At 40.0% G+C, this 16942-nt stretch overlaps 1 long non-coding RNA gene and 1 pseudogene across 1 annotated transcript; one reads left to right on the top strand and one right to left on the bottom strand.

Moving 5' to 3' along the window:
* Positions 1 to 3200: 3200 nt before the first annotated feature.
* Positions 3201 to 14885, bottom strand: LOC113463065 (annotated as a pseudogene).
* On the top strand, positions 6912 to 7715 carry LOC120110181. The gene is made up of 2 exons (XR_005510954.1): positions 6912 to 6953; positions 7582 to 7715. It is a non-coding gene; the product is annotated as an uncharacterized LOC120110181 (long non-coding RNA).
* Positions 14886 to 16942: the final 2057 nt, after the last annotated feature.

Raw genomic sequence — 16942 nt, 5'->3', positions numbered from 1 at the left:
GGCGACCTAATCAACAGCTCTATTCGCCTCCTGAAATATATATACAATTTAAAAGACATCACACTCTCTCAGCAGCCTCCAGATGTCATTTAAAAGCGGATGATCTGTCTCTCTCAACCTCTTCTGTAGAATCTGCTCGATTATCTTTGCTGAATTTTTCTCTAGAATGATGCCTTCAGAAACCGATGTCTCGAAGAAACGCCATCCTCCTACAGCAATCAGTTTGAAATCATGATCTTTGATCACAAATGCAATTTTAGTACAACCTCTATCATTTAGCAGATTACCATTAAAATTTACCTTTAGGTGGCCAAGGGTAGAAGGATCGACGAGAAAGTTGAAGGGAAGAGTGGACTGGTCAATTTGCATCGACCATTGTGACCCTTTTTTTTTTTTTTTTTGTTGGCAGAGTTGAACCCAGATTACCATTCAACTAGTCAAAAACTTTACCCTTCCATCCAGTCAGCACCCAAGACTCAACAAGCACTGTTGAATCCAATCTTTTTTTATAATTAGTATGATGTTTCGCCTCTTCTGCGACACATACATGATAGGCGTTACCATCTGCAGCATATAAACTCTCAGTGCAGGCAGGGATAGTTCGTAGCTCTGATTTTTTTTAGCCATGCACTTACAGTGGTCATTTAATGCCTGGGTCAGCATCTCGGTTTCTACTTCGCTTGTCATTTTATGCAATGAATGCATTTCCTGTGCACTCTTCGCGTAATGCGTGCATTTCTTGTCATTTTATTTAACGCAGGTGCCGAACGAGGAAGCTTAATATTTATAGCTAGTTCGTCAATTTGTCGTTTCATCTGGCACTTCCTATCAATCGATTCCTATCAATCAATTGATGCGATGTCGATTAGTCTCTCGACTTAAATGCATGGATCCAAGATGGCTTTCTTTCCAGCAATTTGATTTTAAAATTCTAACTAATTTTAAAACTTGGTGACTCTGGCTTGGCTTGGTGAAAGTAAAACATGTTTCGACCGGGCTTCCACCAGTTAGGAAGCAACACACGGAAAAGATTAGAGGAGAGTTTTTTAAGATATATATATATATATATATATATATATATATATATATATATATATATATATTATAATGGTGTCTCTGTTAGTGATGTTAGTGATAATTTATGATCCGATTTACTAATCTAATCCGCAAACAACATACTATAAGTAGATTTGAGTTTGACATAAATAATTTTAGATCGTAAATAAGATAATATATCTAAATCTATTTATTAAATGAATTAGATTCAGATTTAAATTTTTGACCCATTTAACTTATTTTGACCCGTTTAATAATTGGATTGGATCATATCCAATCCGTTTAATCTATTTAAAATCTGTTTAACCTATTTCTAGCCTGTTTAACTCGATCCACTTAACTTGTTTAACTTATTTAAATTTATTTAACCTATTAAAAATCTGTAACATATTTAACTCGTTTAACCTGAGTTGATCTGTTTAATAAATGAGTATATGGGTTAGATCGGGTTACCTATTTAATAAACAGGTTGGATTCAAATTTGAAATTTTGATCTGTTTAATAAATATGTCGAATTTGGGTTGATGAATTTTTGACCCAATCTGCATCCAACTCGACTTGATTGCCATCCCTAGATGGCCCTTGTCATGCATGAATTCCTCACCATTACCGTCCAAGTACTTCTAATGATGCTAACACATTCAAGGACATAAAGTATTCTTTCCACCATTCCGCTATTGAAAATAAAAAGAACCAAAGGAGGCCAAATTTTGGTCACTAAGATGAAATAGGTCAAATTTCATTTTAGCTGAGGGGATTATAACCTAATTGCAACGAGTTGAAATGGATGGTCTTTGGATGCCTCCATCAAATTCTTATGCTTGCTAAGATAATCCTTATCGCTCTTTCTTTCTCTATCCCTCCATCTGTCCTATGTCTTTGAGGTCACCATTTTCCATCTCAATCTCAATCCCCTCTCTCTTCCTCTTTACTTTCCATCCACCTATCTACCGCGCTAAGTTGGTGGATCAGTCCAACCGTAAAGCAACACGCATAAGCACGCATATCTTGCATTGTTGTCCTTTTTCAACCCATCATTGTGCATGTTACTTTACAGTTGGATTGGTCCACTAACTAAGCGGTGGATCTGAACCCGTGCGGACATGCATTTAGTCCCACATCGATTATTTACTGGATAGATTTTGGATACTTGTACAGAATCAATGAACCCAAATAATACTTTTCAGCTAGCCATTTTGGATAAAATTCTAAATTATTATAAATGATATAAGAGCGAATCTAGCCCATAACCTATGTGGACTAGAAGTCACAGTAGCATGGATCCATTGGGACCGACCACACACCGATCGTAGTGTTTGTGATTAGATTTGAATTGATTGGAACCCTTAACCTGACGAGGATATCAGGGCTTGAACGGGGAGAGTATGTTAAAATAATATGTTAGCAAAGACAATTTGGTTTAAAAGATTGGATCTCCATGGCACCTGTCATCAAAACCTCTACCAAGTTTGGTAGAACTAGCACATAACCATATGCATCTACACATAAATACCGCATAGATGTTTTAATCACTGGCTTTCTACATGCAAATGCATCGGCTCATTGCATCATTTATAGACCAACAAAGAGATGAACAAACAAGTAAATGAGGGTAGAAAGAAAACCTATGATTCATATGGAATAATAACTAGTTCAAACATAACTGGAAGAGAGATACAAATACAAAATGATAAAACAAATAGATTGCTAAGAAAGAAACCACAATAAACTACAGGCAAATGAGAAACAACAGCAAAGACAGATTGATTCCACAACAACTACTACATGTCCAGAAATGACTGGAACCATTCTACAATAAATACCTGCGAAGAGGCCTCTTCCACAGTGGCTACATCTAGCATGAACTCTTATGGTTGTATGAATGGCGTCCGAAGACCATATTTCTTTTATACAAACAAACATGAATACTAGATGACCTCTATATGCTCACCATTTGTGAAGTTGAAGAAACCACCAAGGCATCCTAGTATGTTCAGCTCCATTGAACCCTCGGTGGAGCCTCAGCATTTAATTTGGTAGATTGAAATGATCAACAATTCTTAACACTTGTAGATCAGTTGAGTCCCAAATAAATGGGGCAAACCTAAAGCAAGATCCTGGAAGGTTGATGCTATGCCATATGCCACCTTACAATCTCTTGCCTGCTGAAACTGAACATGTACCTTCAGTGCAATGGGTGATTATGAGTTATGAAGGTCAATGACAACAAACTTAAGATTGGGGTTCATGTAAACATGCAAACAGTGTTCATAGGTCGGGCTGCCAACGTATCACAGAAACACCATTTGGATCCATCAGATGGAATATGCCATGGGTTCTGCATGCAGAAATCAGGTTGTGAAGATCCTTTCAACCAAAAATAAATGCTTTTATATCACATTCCAAGTTGACAAAATTGCAGATACTAATTTCATGTTTTATTTCAAACTAATCAGTCAAAAACAAACTAGCAGATGAGGCATCAAACCATGATCTGTGGATTTCCTGTTGTATTCATACTTTTGATCAAGCTGTGAGCAATTGTCCCAAATGGTCAAATATTCTCCTCCATTTCACCAATGCTCAAAAAAATAAGCACCTCAAAAAACATTTATTAAAACATAAAAGCACAGTCATCACTTTGCATAGTCATCCAAACATAGATGTTGGAAATAAAATGACAATTTTCCTTCTGGCCTGTTGAGCTGTCCTCGACTGATGATATTTGATAGCCAACAACATAATGGGTGGCAGTAGCAGAGAAATGTGAATGTTTCTAATAGTTTTCATACAGTCACCTAATTGCATCCCTTACTTTGGTGCAGTTTTCTTCACATATTCCTCCTCAGGCCCACCCTTCAGATATATTAGTATTTTTTAAGAGCTTTGTTAATTTTTTCCTTGACGCAACCAACAAGTCACTGTCAATTAAATTTTGATCAAGTAAGAAACAGAACATACCTAGATGTGTCAGTTGGTGCCATAACAATTGCAACTGCTTCCGGTAACATAACCTGTAAAGAACCAGCAGAGTCCAGAAGATCTTTAAAGATATACAATAAGTTTTTACAATGAATAGTACTTGAAGCAAAATTAACAGAAATGAATCTCAAATAAGCAGAGTTGCATGCTTTTCATGACATGGAATTTGGGTTTTTTTTTGCTTTCTCCAATTCCCTGAAAAACCAAAACATATGAAAATCACTAGCTGAAACAAATGATTTAACTCAACAAAAAAAATCATAATAACTACAAATTTACTAGATTAAATTTTACACGCAATTTAAGAATATTTGCACAAAAATGGCAGAATAACTGAAAACAGTTCTTGAGATAACAAAAACCTGCTTATTTTAACAGAAACCAGTAGCTAAGTTCTTGTCGCTGATGACAAATGGCAGACAAGGGCGGGATACCATTTTATATCTTGCATTTTTACTCCAAAATAGACCAACTAAAAAGTCATACTGAGACATTATATTACAATGAATGAACTCCAAAAGTTATTTATAAAGTTTAAGAGTACTGCAACAATGCCATCTTCAAAACAGACAAAGGTAGCGATAGATTATAGCGATCACATATTACCTGATATGAATAATGAGTGTGAAGATCAATTGATGACATGAAGCAGGTCTATGTTGGATGTGTCTGGAAAAACAGAATATGACCAAAATGAGTTTCAGTATTAGAAAAAGGATTTTGTTGAAGATTTTATGCTATCACAATAACAAAACAGACTGGCCTATATACATTGAAAAAACCAAAAATGCAAAATAATCTGCAAACAGTTATTTCAGCTTTTTCCCTGACTAGCTTCTTTCCTCAAGTTCTAATATAAACATGTAGCTGGAAACAGTTAATTTTATTTCCTTCACAAATGAGAGGTGACACGTCTCATCAAATGTCTTAAGCATTGATCATTTACATGAAATTCTTTAATATTACTATGAATTTCATACTAGAAATACTTATAGTAGCATCATGTGCCCTCCATCTTTTCCCTTTGCCAATAAATAGTTATCTTCAGAAAAATTATGCATAAGAAGAATGAAAGTATGAGCATTTCAGAACAGATCTTAGAATTCTAAAAACATACAACTACCATGAATTCCAGTGACCTGTGCCAGACTAGTGCCCTCACTAGGTCAGTACCATGCACTGGACACTTTGGCAAGCATCAATTCATGCTGGTTTAGCATAGGTCAATACAGTTCAGCCAAAAGAAGCTTTTTAAAAGCGTCGGCAAATAAAATTTCCACGCTAACATTTCCGACGCTTTTGTGACACTTTAGAAAGCATCGGTAATAAAAATACCGACACTTATAAGCGTTGGTATATGCATTAGAAAGCATCGGGAATGGTCTTTTTTTCTGTAGTGCTACATTATTTTTGTTGCAGCACAACATGTGTCCCATGCCAGCAGCACTACCTACTCCAGAGAGATTATGTATATACAGAAGGAACCGGAAACCTAAAATAGATATATGATAAAACACAACCTTAGACTCCATATAAGACTCTATCTAAGGATTTTGAGAAACATGGATTAATGCATTGCAATATTGGCAAGATAATACTGCCCAGTAGTTGCTCAAAAAATTAATTAACCATTTGTGAGTGACAGTCCACTGTGTTGTGAAGACCTGAATTGGGCCCATCCTAGGGCCCAACAAACTGAAGTCGGCAAGGGATGCCGACTTTAGTTGGGTCGTCGTGGGGGTGACCACGATGACCACGCCGGCCGAACGGCCAGCGAAATCACCGCAAGCCCCCCCTCTTCCCTCTCCCTCCCTCTCTCTCTCTCTCTCCCTTCGTGAACTATCAGAGGAACCCCTCCCTATTCCTCTAAAAAATCTAACATTTCCTCCTCTAACTCTTTCCCCTTCCTTGAGAGCCGCTGCCGCTGCCGTCGCCGGAGCCCCGTCACCGCCGGAGCCGCGGGGGATTCATCCGCTGAGGACCGGAGGTGAGGAAGATATTTTTTTTGTTATCACTTTTTATGGATTTAAGGGGGAAAATGAGGGATATCAACCGGTTTTATCTTCCCCTGTTTCTGAAGATTTTTTTTTTGTGAAGTTGGCCGGCCGACAGTGGCCGGCCGGGGTCAATCCGGCCAAAATGGGTTCGGCCGGAGGTGGGTGAACGGGGGCCGGGCTTCCAGCCCCGGTCTCCCTCTCTTTCCTCCCTTTTCTTCCTCTCTCTCTCTCTCTCCTTCTTCTCTTCTTCTTCCCGTCCGGCGCCGCCCGTGAAGGTGGGATGGCCGACGGCGGCTGGCCGAGCGCCGCCGCCGAGGGCCACGGTCGGCCGCCGAGGGCCGATCGGAGCCACCAGCCACCCCCCCTTCTTCCTTTCCCTCTTCTTCTTCTTCTTCTTCTTCTTCTTCTTCTTCTCTTCCTTCTTTCTTCTTCTCTTCTTCTTCTTCTTCTTCTTCTTCTTTATTCAGCCTGAGTGTTTTTCCTCGCTTTGAAATCCGCGCTTTATTTGGGAACCAGATCTTGAACCGGGTTTATATTGTGAACCGGTTCCACCTATTTCATGAATGGGTTTTGTTATGGTCTGATCAGACCTGGTTTGGGTTGGGCTAGGAAACTGTTTTTGGGCTGAGTTGGGCCTGATTGGATCTGTGGGCTGGGTTGGTTTGGGCCCGAGATCTGATCTGGACCTATAATCTGGTTTGGTTCAGTTGGGCCTAATCTGTGTTGGGCCACAATTGGTTTTGGGTTAAAGGATTCTGATTTTTGGGATTTAGTCTATTTATTCTTGGATCTTTGAACTTAGGAATTTAAGGAATTGGAATTAGTTTAAATTATGTTTCTAAATTAATTAAATAATTAATATTTATGTTTAATCAGGGGTTCGTGATATCTGTGACAGGGATTTTTAAGCGAACCCAGGTAGGCGACCGTTGCTTTAAAGTAGAATTCTAACATGTATCTTGCATATGTTGATTTATTGATTCATTATTAGCAATATGTGTTAGAATTAAAATTAAATATTTAATTTCATAAATTGTTATGCGCTTTACTGTGGGGAGTATGATTATGATTTTGATATAGAAAGTTGATTTATTGATTTTCAAAATCCGCGTGACTATAGTCTAGACCCCGCCAATGGGATGATACGTTGGCCCTGTCGACTTGTACTGAGGAACCAGTTCTGACACCGCGACCACCGGTGATAGAATAGTGGCGGCACAGGGGTGCATTTTGCTCTTCGGAGCGGCTCGGTGGAGCGTGAGTTTGGCACCAGGGGGTGCGGCACAGTGGTGCGTTGGCTCAGTGGAGCGGCTCTTCGGAGAGTTGTATTGGCACTTCGGTGTAACCATGCCACTGGGTGATGTGGCCGTAGTCATGCGGTTGAGTTATTTTGAGTCTCGGATTGGGTTTACAGATTATTGTATGGATTTTTGGATTTATGTGTTTAGCTGCTTTTATATGCATTATGACATGTTATATGACGACTTGATTGCATGATGTCGCCTACTGAGCTGTTAGCTCACTCCTACCATTTATATTTTTGCAGGTGATGATATATGATTATGGGGATTACGGGATAGAGTGATCATGATGTAATTAGCTAGTAGATATGGACTTTCTTTTGACTTATGTATATATGGACATTTGAATTGAAAGTTGGAATTTATCTTTGTTTAGCTATTGATGTGGAATCTGATTTATCTGCCTTGCGTGCCTGCGGGGTCCGCCCTGCAGGTGCGCGGCGTCTGCTCGCGCCCCGAGCCCCCGGGTTCGGGGCGTGACAAATTTATTGGTATCAGAGCTCAGGTTTCAGATTCCTAGGGATTGTGTTTGAAATAGTCAAATGGAGCTTAAGTTTTAGGATCTTTAGGATTCATCGGAAAGTTTGAGAGATGGGTAGACATTAGGCCATTAGACGAAGGCATTTATTTGCTTTTGTTATTGATAAATTTGAGTTATTTTATCATAATTTTGAAGTGCTAAAATTAGAATGCAACCTAATTATGGTCGTAACCGAAGTGTGAATAAGCTATTCCGAGAGTATTCTTGGTAGAACAATTTGTATTTCAAGTTATGATTAATTAGATTTTGATTAAATTAAGTGAAGGAATGTTAATCATGGAATATTATCGTGCAATGTAATTATTTTGGAAGTTCAACTTGATATCAGGTATTGTGGATATTACTTCTAGTTTGAAGTTAATTATTTGGTGGCAAGTTAAGTTTCGTTCATAGGAAGTTGTCTAATGCTTGAACTAGGAGAGATTTTATGATATTCTTCGAGGTTAAAATATGTAGTCGGATCAAACATGAAATTGTTATATATAAGTAAAATATATTTAAGGATGAGACTCAAGAGTTCTTCTTTGGCTCTACTTGGGACTTGAAATTTTATATCTTTTCGTTTTACAATTAAGATTGGTATTATGATGGGAAGTCAATTAGTACGTCTTGAGAATATTAGAGTATTAAAATATTTTTGGGTTGGTCGAAAATAGGTCCTCTTTGATTTGGAAAAGTTCTTGATGGTTTTTCTTGTTAATGAAAAATTTCGTTGTAAAGTATAGTGTTTTTGATTTTGATCAATATGGATATCATTGAGTTATTAGTAGATTCTTTTATCTGCAATATATATATTTAAAAAAAAATGGGAACTATTACTAAAGGGATGAAATAGTTAATGAGTTTGTGGTGTTTTGAATAGATTCTCTAAGTCTAGTAGTTTACAAGATTCCGAAATATTTGCAGTATTGCAAATAAAAAATATTTTACTTATTTAAGGAATTGATCTCAATGTAAAATCATAGAGCTTATATCTTGGAGGAATTTCTTGTAAATCTTTGAACCAGATTATTAGATTTGTGTGAGTTAAATATTTATTAATCAAGGCTGTGAGTTGATTGTGGATTTTGTATCACCATATGAGAAATGCAAGTGGGATTTCATTAGAGGCCCAAATAAGTTTAGCCTAAAAGAAAAGATTCGGGATGATTGAGTAAGCTCCTGAGTAAGTTAATCTAGAATCTTTTAATTATCAAAGCTTAGAATAAATATCAACTTGTATAATGGAATTGCCAAGGAAAACTAGAATTGGCTTAGTTCAAATTTGGATCTAGAATATGATTACTTGATAATGTGATGGTACAAATACGGCAACTATCTCAAGGGTTAATCATGACCTAGTGTACTTGGGAAGCAAGGATAAAATTTTGTTTGGATATTATATATATATATAAAAAAAAAAATGTTGATGATCTGGGATCATTAAGAAATTTTGGAGAATATTGATCAGAGTTGCACAGCGAAAGTAGGAATGACCTTGGAAAAAATTTGCAGAGCTCTACATTGAACAAATAGTAAGGTTGCATGGAGTACCCGTATCCATTGTTTCCGATAGGGACTCGCGGTTTGTATCTCACTTTTGGGGTAGTCTGCACAAAGCTTTGGGGACCACTCTGAGCTTCAGCACAGCTTTCCACCCTCAGACTGATGGCCAATCAGAAAGAACCATTCAGACCTTGGAAGATACGCTAAGAGCTTGTGTAATGAATATGAAAGGTTCTTGGGACTGTCACTTGCCTTTGGTTGAGTTTGCATATAATAATAGTTACCAGGCAAGTATTCAAATGGTACCTTATGAGGCTCTATATGGAAGAAAGTGTAGATCACCTATCTGTTGGGATGATGTTGGTGAAAGAAAAATTATGGGCCCCGAGATTGTGCAACAAACAGTAGAGAAGATCCAGCTGATCAGGGAACGCCTCCGGACAGCTCAAAGCAGACAGAAGAGTTATGCTGATATTAGGAGGCGGGAACTGGAATTCCAAATCGGAGACATGTTTTTCTCAGAGTGTCCCCTTCTAAAGGGGTGATGCGATTTGGAGTTCGGGGTAAGCTCAGCCCGAGATATGTGGGACCATTCGAGATCCTCGAGAGAGTTGGAGCTGTTGCTTATAAGCTGGCACTTCCACCTGCTTTATCGGGGGTTCATTCTGTTTTCCATATCTCTATGTTGAGGAGGTATATTGCTGATCCCAGTCATGTGATCGAAGTGGCACCTTTGCAACTCCGAGCAGATCTTTCTTATGTTAAGCAGCCTATCTGTATAGTGGATAGGAAGGACCAAGTTTTGAGGAGGCGCACGATTCCTTATGTAAAGGTGCAGTGGAGCAATCACAGTGAGAGAGAAGCTACTTGGGAGCTGGAGGAGATGAGGGAGAAGTTTTCTGCCTTGTTCTCGGATTGAGGTATGTTTTAATTTCGAGGACGAAATTTCTTTTTAGTTGGTTAGAGTGTGAAGACCTGAATTGGGCCCATCCTAGGGCCCAACAAACTGAAGTCGGCAAGGGATGCCGACTTTAGTTGGGTCGTCGTGGGGGTGACCACGATGACCACGCCGGCCGAACGGCCAGCGAAATCACTGCAAGCCCCCCCTCTTCCCTCTCCCTCCCTCTCTCTCTCTCTCCCTTCGTGAACTATCAGAGGAACCCCTCCCTATTCCTCTAAAAAATCTAACATTTCCTCCTCTAACTCTTTCCCCTTCCTTGAGAGCCGCTGCCGCTGCCGTCGCCGGAGCCCCGTCACCGCCGGAGCCCCGTCACCGCCGGAGCCGCGGGGGATTCATCCGCTGACGACCGGAGGTGAGGAAGATATTTTTTTTGTTATCACTTTTTATGGATTTAAGGGGGAAAATGAGGGATATCAACCGGTTTTATCTTCCCCTGTTTCTGAAGATTTTTTTTTTGTGAAGTTGGCCGGCCGACAGTGGCCGGCCGGGGTCCATCCGGCCGAAATGGGTTCGGCCGGAGGTGGGTGAACGGGGGCCGGGCTTCCAGCCCCGGTCTCCCTCTCTTTCCTCCCTTTTCTTCCTCTCTCTCTCTCTCCTTCTCTTCTTCTTCCCGTCCGGCGCCGCCCGTGAAGGTGGGATGGCCGACGGCGGCTGGCCGAGTGCCGCCGCCGAGGGCCGACCGGAGCCACCAGCCACCCCCCCTTCTTCCTTTCCCTCTTCTTCTTCTTCTTCTTCTTCTTCTCTTCCTTCTTTCTTCTTCTCTTCTTCTTCTTCTTCTTCTTCTTCTTTATTCGGCCTGAGTGTTTTTCCTCGCTTTGAAATCCGTGCTTTATTTGGGAACCAGATCTTGAACCGGGTTTATATTGTGAACCGGTTCCACCTATTTCATGAATGGGTTTTGTTATGGTCTGATCAGACCTGGTTTGGGTTGGGCTAGGGAACTGTTTTTGGGCTGAGTTGGGCCTGATTGGATCTGTGGGCTGGGTTGGTTTGGGCCCGAGATCTGATCTGGACCTATAATCTGGTTTGGTTCAGTTGGGCCTAATCTGTGTTGGGCCACAATTGGTTTTGGGTTAAAGGATTCTGATTTTTGGGATTTAGTCTATTTATTCTTGGATCTTTGAACTTAGGAATTTAAGGGATTGCAATTAGTTTAAATTATGTTTCTAAATTAATTAAATAATTAATATTTATGTTTAATCAGGGGTTCGTGATATCTGTGACAGGGATTTTTAAGCGAACCCAGGTAGGTGACCGTTGCTTTAAAGTAGAATTCTAACATGTATCTTGCATATGTTGATTTATTGATTCATTATTAGCAATATGTGTTAGCAATATTGACCGTTGTTGATTCTATGGATGATCTAAAGGTAGCTATGTAATTCTCACCAGTGGATTCTTCTATTGTTGACAACTTTTGGGAGAATCTTGGGCATGTTAAATTTAGCATTTACGGATGATGATTCTTTGGTTGGTCTTAGACTTGGAATGTTTTAACATGGATCTCTTATTTGTTGGAATGATGTGGGAGAAAGAAAAGAAAAAAAAATGATTATAGAATATTAAGAGGATTTGATACTAAAGATTTCTCCTATTTCTATTAAGCCAATTATGATCTCTGGGTAGAATTAAGAGAAATTAATTTCTTTGGGATATAATTATGACAGTTTAATCCAAGGTTGGGAATTTGGAATTCTTTTGAAGGAGATCAAAAGAACTTAATACGTGTGGTAAATAGAAAGGACCAAGTTTTGAGGAGGCGCACGATTCCTTATGTAAAAGTGCAGTGGAGCAATCACAGTGAGAGAGAAGCTACCTGGGAGCTGGAAGAGGAGATGAGAGAGAAGTTTCCTGCCTTGTTCTTGGATTGAGGTATGTTTTAATTTCGAGGACGAAATTTCTTTTTAGTTGGTTAGAGTGTGAAGACCCGAATTGGGCCCGTCCTAGGGCCCAACGAACTGAAGTCGGCACTCCTTGCCGACTTCAGTGGGTTCATCGTGGTCATCCCCACGACGACCACGCCAGCCGAACGGCCAGCGAAAGCCCCGCCCCCTATTCTCTCTCTCCCTCTTCTCGTTAAAAAGAGGGTTGGGAAACCCACAGAGGGACCCTATCCCTTCCCATCCCTCTAAAAATCTAACCCTTCATTCCCTCTTTTTCCCCCTTCGTGAGAGGATTGCCGGAGCACCGCCGCCGCCATCGCCGCCATCGCCGCCGGGAACCCACTCGTCGGCGACCGGAGGTGAGGAAGATAACCTCTTACTATTGTTTTTATGAATTTAAGGGGAAAGGAATGGGAGTAGGTGTTCGTTTTCATTTCCCTATTTCGGAGATGAAATCCTTGTGGGATTCAGCCGGCCGACGGTGGCCGGCCGGGGTCAATCCGGCCGAAATGGGTTCGGTCGGAGGTGGGTGAACGGGGGCCGGGCTTCCAGCCCCGGTCTCCCTCTCTTTCCTCCCTTTCTTCCTCTCCTTCTTCTCTTCTTCTTCCTCCGCTCGGCTTGTGACAGTGGGATGGTCGACGGCGGCGGGCCGAGCGCCGCCGTCGAGGGCCACGGTCGGCCGCCGAGGGCCGACCGGAGCCACCAGCCACCCCCCCCTTCTTCCTTTTCCTTTCTTCTTCTTCTTCTTCTTCTTCTTCTTCTCTTCCTTCTTCTTCTTCTCTTTCTTCTTCTTCTTCTTCATTCGGCCTGGGTGTTTTTCCTTGCTTTGAAATGTGTGCCTTAATGGTGAACCAGACTTTGAACCGGGTCTAAACTGTGAACCGGTTCCACCTAATCCTTGTATTGGGTTTGATCTGGATTTGAGTGAATGGGTTTTGATTAGGGTCTGAATCTGAGTCAGGAATTTGGGTTAGCCTGATGTAAGTATAATCTGGTTCGTCAAGATTTGATCTGATCTGGTCTGATCAGATCTGGTTTGGGTTGGGTTGGGAATCTGTGTTGGGCTGAGTTGAACCTAATTGGATCTGTGGGCTGGGTTGGTTTGGGCCCGAGATCTGATCTGGGCCTGTAAACTGGTTTGGTTCAGTTGGGCCTAATCTGTTTTGGGCCACAATTGACTTGGGTTTAAAGGATTCTGATTTTAGGGTCTATGTTTGATCTTAGGGGCCCATTCTTGGATCTATGAACTTAGGAGTTTAAGGGTTTGAAAATTATTTAAATTATGTTTCTTAGTTAATTAAATAAATAATGTTTATGTTTTAATCATGGGTTCGTGATATCTGTGGCAGGAATTTTTAAGCGAACCCAGGTAGGTGACCGTTGCTTTAAAGTAGAATTTTAACATGTATCTTGCATATGTTGATTTATTGATTTATTATTAGCAATATGTGTTAGAATTAAAATTAAATATTTAATTTCATAAATTGTTATGCGCTTTACTGTGGGGAGTATGATTATGATTTTGATATAAAAAGTTGATTTATTGATTTTTAAAATCCGCGTGACTATAGTCTAGACCCCGCCAATGGGATGATACGTTGGCCCTGTCGACTTGTACTGAGGAACTAGTTCCGACACCGCGACCACCGGTGATAGAATAGTGGCGGCACAGGGGTGCATTTTGCTCTTCGGAGCGGCTCGGTGGAGCGTGAGTTTGGCACCAGGGGGTGCGGCACAGTGGTGCGTTGGCTCAGTGGAGCGGCTCTTCGGAGAGTTGTATTGGCACTTCGGTGTAACCATGCCACTGGGTGATGTGGCCGTAGTCATGCGGTTGAGTTATTTTGAGTCTCGGATTGGGTTTACAGATTATTGTGTGGATTTTTGGATTTATGTGTTTAGCTGCTTTTATATGCATTATGACATGTTATATGACGACTTTATTGCATGATGTCGCCTACTGAGCTGTTAGCTCACTCCTACCATTTACATTTTTGCAGGTGATGATATATGATTATGGGGATTACGGGATAGAGTGATCATGATGTAATTAGCTAGTAGATATGGACTTTCTTTTGACTTATGTATATATGGACATTTGAATTGAAAGTTGGAATTTATCTTTGTTTAGCTATTGATGTGGAATCTGATTTATCTGCCTTGCGTGCCTGCGGGGTCCGCCCTGCAGGTGCGCGGCGTCTGCTCGCGCCCCGGGCCCCCGGGTTCGGGGCGTGACAGTGTGCTCGAAATGAATTGGCAAAATAATTAAATGGAGATTGATAAACATACAGGTGTCAAAAATAATACTTACATGAATCCACCCAAGAGGGAAAAGAGATCGCTTGTCTTGAACATCAAATATTTCTTCCTCATCTTTAATTTGACATCGAAAAAGAAAAGGTTTCTTTAAACAATCGCCAAAAAAGCATACCTAATATAGGTGATACTGCTTGATAATAGGAACAAAAATCATGGCCAACAAAAATAATAATAAGAGCATGCCTGTTAATCCACATGATTTTCACTAAGAACCTGATAACTAATTACTGTTTTGTCGGCTGTCTTATTTCATGTAAACCTGCAGCATTTTTGGACCATGAAATTGAGAATCATTTCCTAACCATTTACCAGATAAGGATTTGGTGGCAACAGTCCATACTCAGGAAATGATGTTAATATCATGGACTTAGTCTGAAAGGTCCTCCATATGCCTAAGATGCCATGCAAATGATGGGTGTCAATAATCAAATTCAATCACATTAACATATTGTATAACTCTAGAACTTCAAGTTCCTAGGATATTACTCTTTGTTACAAACTATGCCACATGAGGATGAACCAAGATGATGTCAGAAGATATATGACTATGAAGTACTGAATGTTGAAGAGTACCACAGCAACCAAACAACAAAAACCCAGTGTAATGCTAGTGACTAGGGACGACCATCCTGAACTCAAAGATACAATACTAGAGAAAATTAACCTAACAAACATGCTGAAAGTGCAGTAAAATCTTTAAAAGAAGTATAAGTGACAGTGAGAATGACAATAAACCTCAGAAGCTGATTGCCAAAAAAGCAAGATGAATAGAAAGGTCTGCGAATAGCACGGTATAAGGGGCAAGCTCAAAGAAAGAGTCAAGACATAGGACGATGATGCCAGAAATCTACAAGAAGGCAATGGACAACAAGTCACAAACAAAGGGCACTTGCACCAAACTTGCTAACTGGGTCTTACTACAAGGACCTGAGATGACAAAACAAGTAGAGACAACCAATGAGTGAAAATTTTGCATGATAGAATGAACAAAGTTCAGTGGAACAAAAGGCCTGATTTCTAACGCAAGTATAAATTAACATATAACAATGTTGAAGGCACAAACTATTGAGAACACGATACAAAGCCAGGTAAGTTTGGTAAGTATGAAGATTGAGTTATAGTCGAATCTTTGGAAAAAGTATGTGTGATTGGCAAAAAAGATAGCCAAAAATCCATAAGAAGATATTAGAAGGATGACAGCAATTTTGACCAACAATGTACCAACAGAAACCAGCTCCTGACCAAGAAATGCAAGTCACAAGGACATAAAACTGATAATTTAAGCCATAGAAGAAGATTAAAATATGTGCAATGTTCAGAAGCATAAAGAAGGGGACATGTGACATAAGACATAAAGTGCACAAGCTAAGTGAGTCAGCCCTTAACAAAATGCCCCAAGAGTATATCTAATTCAAAGAATGTCAATGATCCAGAGACCAGTAGGAAGATATGGAGCTCACTACATGCTAAAAGCTAGAGAAAATGGATAAAAATCAAAAACTACCATTTGTAAACAAACCTTTTCAGCATTGAAAATTTCCAGGACAAGACAAAAAGTAGATCCTAGTAAGGATCCAAGTTAACAAAGACTCTGTAGAACTAAGAAATTCCATTATGTGGAAGACTATTGAAGACCATTTATGACAGAGGGAAAAGAAAAGGATCACTAAAAGTGAAAGGAAGGCTACAGAAAACTTCAAAATTAGCACCAGATTAAAACAGTCATTTTATAATAAAACAATGAGGCAGAAATAAAGAGCTGTGTATAAAAAAAGGTCAAATCGAGATTCAGGGCCCGAAGGGACCAAATTGCCGACCACCGAGATCTGGAAACCTCACAAACAGAGAAGGATAAAAAATGTTGCAAATGACACTGTTTTCAGGGGTGGCGTCAAATTTAATATCAAAGCTTAGATTGGTAAAACAAACAGAGTTGGACCAAGTCAAATAAAATTTCTTAAGACAAAGTGAATGGTGCTAACTCAACTCTTTCTGTGATTCTAGCAGTGGGAATGGGGAAAAAAGAGCTTTCTACACATTATTCACCAAGCAAAACAAGAAACACTCAAACACATCTGCAGTGGGGTCAGTTTGCTTATCAAAAGATTGGGAAACCATCAGGCATTAAACAAAACCCCTTTAAATTATTCCAGTTCCTGATTTTTTTAACATCTAGTGAATCTACAAAAATAAAATCATCAAATTCCAAGAATGCTCCGACTACTAAGTCTAGCCCCTTTTTAGATGGATGATGACTGAAATCAACACAAGCAATGACTGCAGATGTGCAGACCTCACTAGGTTCCCAATGCTTTAACTAAGGGTCCAAGACAATAATATCATGTCATATCATGTAACTTAAGTGTCGAAGTAGTAACAATGCCTCGTGATGGCGTCAAGCTAAAGATGGAAGTAACAAA

This window comes from Phoenix dactylifera, chromosome 1 (assembly GCF_009389715.1).
Source record: "Phoenix dactylifera cultivar Barhee BC4 chromosome 1, palm_55x_up_171113_PBpolish2nd_filt_p, whole genome shotgun sequence".
Lineage (NCBI taxonomy): Eukaryota > Viridiplantae > Streptophyta > Magnoliopsida > Arecales > Arecaceae > Phoenix > Phoenix dactylifera.
This window is presented reverse-complemented; position numbering and strand designations above follow the sequence as displayed.